Source organism: Microchirus variegatus (assembly GCF_963457635.1).
Source record: "Microchirus variegatus genome assembly, chromosome: 2".
Taxonomy (NCBI): domain Eukaryota; kingdom Metazoa; phylum Chordata; class Actinopteri; order Pleuronectiformes; family Soleidae; genus Microchirus; species Microchirus variegatus.
In genome coordinates, this window is record NC_139803.1 from 1,243,007 (window position 1) to 1,245,506 (window position 2,500).

The following is a 2,500-nucleotide window of genomic DNA, read 5'->3' on the forward strand; positions in this document are numbered from 1 at the left end:
CACACACACACACACACACACACACACACACACACACACACACGCACACACACACACGCACACACACACACACACACACACACACACACACACTTGTTGATAACGCTCTCTTCTTCTGTGGTGGGGGGTGGGGATGATGAAAGTACCGGCTGTACACTGGGGGTCGCTGCCTCAAAACAATGGATGTAGGTCAGGAATGTTTTCTGGTTCTGCTGCTGCTGCTGCTGCTGCTTCAAAACCACTGACCCAGTTCAGGACCAGATCTGGACCAGAACCAGACACTGTCTAACCCAACAAGCAGGTCCGGACGACGTGGATTTTCGTTACCTGGTATTTTTCCTCGTCCCTGCACCAAAGTCCATGGAGAAAACCGGTGATTTTAGCTCACAGGGACACAGGAGCTGCTGGTCCTCTGCTGCCTCGTGTGGTCACTTTGTGTCACTGATTTAAGTCTATATTAAATATTTTAAAAGCCGAATTCACTAAAATCAGTCATTGTAAGTTAGTGATGGAGGCAGCAGTGGATCAACAACTCCTGTGAACTCCTGTGTGCTGTGATGTTAAAATCACTGGTTTACTCTATGGACTTTGGTGTGGGAGAGTGAGTGGGTTACAAACTTCAGTTTTTAGCCACTTAGCGGGAATATATCACATTAAATCTATGTCAGTTTAATTCTACGATATCTACAGAACGTTCACGTCTTTATCTTCACTGTTAGACAGACTTTTCCTTTGTGTAAACTGACGTTTATAAGCCACTCACTCTCCCACACCAAACCCCATAGAGAAAACCACTGATTTTAAAAAGATTTTAACATCACAGCACACAGGAGTCGTCGATCCACTGCTGCCTCCTTCCCTCACGTCAAACGGCTGATTTTAGTGAATTCGGCTTTTAAAATATTTAATTTAGACTTAACTCAGTGACACAAAGTGACCACACGAGGCAGCAGAGGACCAGCAGCTCCTGTGTCCCTGTGAGCTAAAATCACTGGTTTTCTCTGTGGGCTTTGGTGTGGCAGAGTGAGTGGTTTACAAACGTCAGTTTCCTCTTGTTAAAATCTGTCTAACGGTTAAAGATAAAGACGTCGTAGACTAGATTTCAGTGACTAAAACCATGCTTTATATCGTCTGTCTGCACGTGTGTGACACGCTGACTGTATCACTACCTCTTTAAAAACAAACGCCACACTTTCACTTTGAAACGTCCCTTGAAGAGGAAATTCTACGAGCTGCACTTCCTGATTCTGTCTGGTGCAAAAACAACAAAAACACTCTTTTTCTCAGGAAGTTGAGAGTTTCCAGTGGTGAAGTGGAGAATTTAACACTATAAAAGGTTCCTGATTCTGAGCGTGAAGGAAACGTCAAAATGTCACAACCTCCCAGCATCACAAACACAACAATGATGATGATGATGATGATGATGACGACGGCAGCAGCAGCAGCAGCTGTGAGGCGGTTTCCTTTTCGTAAAGGGACAGTTCAACATTCAGCACAGTTTCTCAGTTTCATGTTTATTTTAGCAGAGATGAAACTTTGGGGAATATTTGTGATCACGTTAATGCTGCGTTAACGTCACATTAATGCTGCGTTAACGTCACGTTAATGCTGCGTTAACGTCACGTTAATGCTGCGTTAACGTCACGTTAATGCCACCTTAAGATCACGTTAATGCTGCGTTAATGCCGCGTTAACGTCACGTTAATGCCATGTTAACGTCACGTTAATGCCACCTTAAGATCGCGTTAACGCTGCGTTAACGTTACGTTAATGCCACCTTAAGATCACGTTAATGCCACCTTAAGATCACGTTAACGCTGCGTTAACGTCACGTTAATGCCACCTTAAGATCACGTTAATGCTGCGTTAACGTCACGTTAATGCCACCTTAAGATCACGTTAACGCTGCGTTAACGTTACGTTAACGCCACGTTACTGCTGCCTTAACATTGCGTTAATGCCGTGTTAATGTCACCTTAATCACGTTTACGATGTGTTAACGTCACATTAATGCCATGTTATAACGGCACGTTAATGTCGCGTTAACGTCACGTTAATGCCACCTTAAGATCACGTTAACACTGCGTTAACGTTACGTTAACGCCACGTTACTGCTGCCTTAACATTGCGTTAATGCCGTGTTAATGTCACCTTAATCACGTTTACGCTGTGTTAACGTCACATTAATGCCATGTTATAACGGCACGTTAATGCCGCGTTAACGTCACCTTAATCACGTTTACGCTGTGTTAACGTCACGTTAATGCCACCTAAAGATCACGTTAACGCCACGTTAATGCCGCGTTAATGCCATGTTAACGTCACATTAGTGCCACCTTAAGATCACGTTAATGCCACCTTAAGATCACGTTAATGCCGCGTTAACGTCACGTTAATGCCGCGTTAACGTCACGTTAATGCCACCTTAAGATCACGTTAATGCCACCTTAAGATCACGTTAATGACTCGTTAACGTCACGTTAATGTCGCGTTAACTTCA

The 2,500-nt window shown here is 43.9% G+C and overlaps 1 protein-coding gene across 1 annotated transcript in view; it reads right to left on the bottom strand.

The window, feature by feature from the left end:
* tmem116 (transmembrane protein 116) overlaps positions 1 to 2,500 on the bottom strand; it is a gene marked incomplete at its 3' end in the record, with an annotated part of 11,841 nt that overhangs the window by 6,745 nt on the left and 2,596 nt on the right. The window lies entirely within an intron of this gene.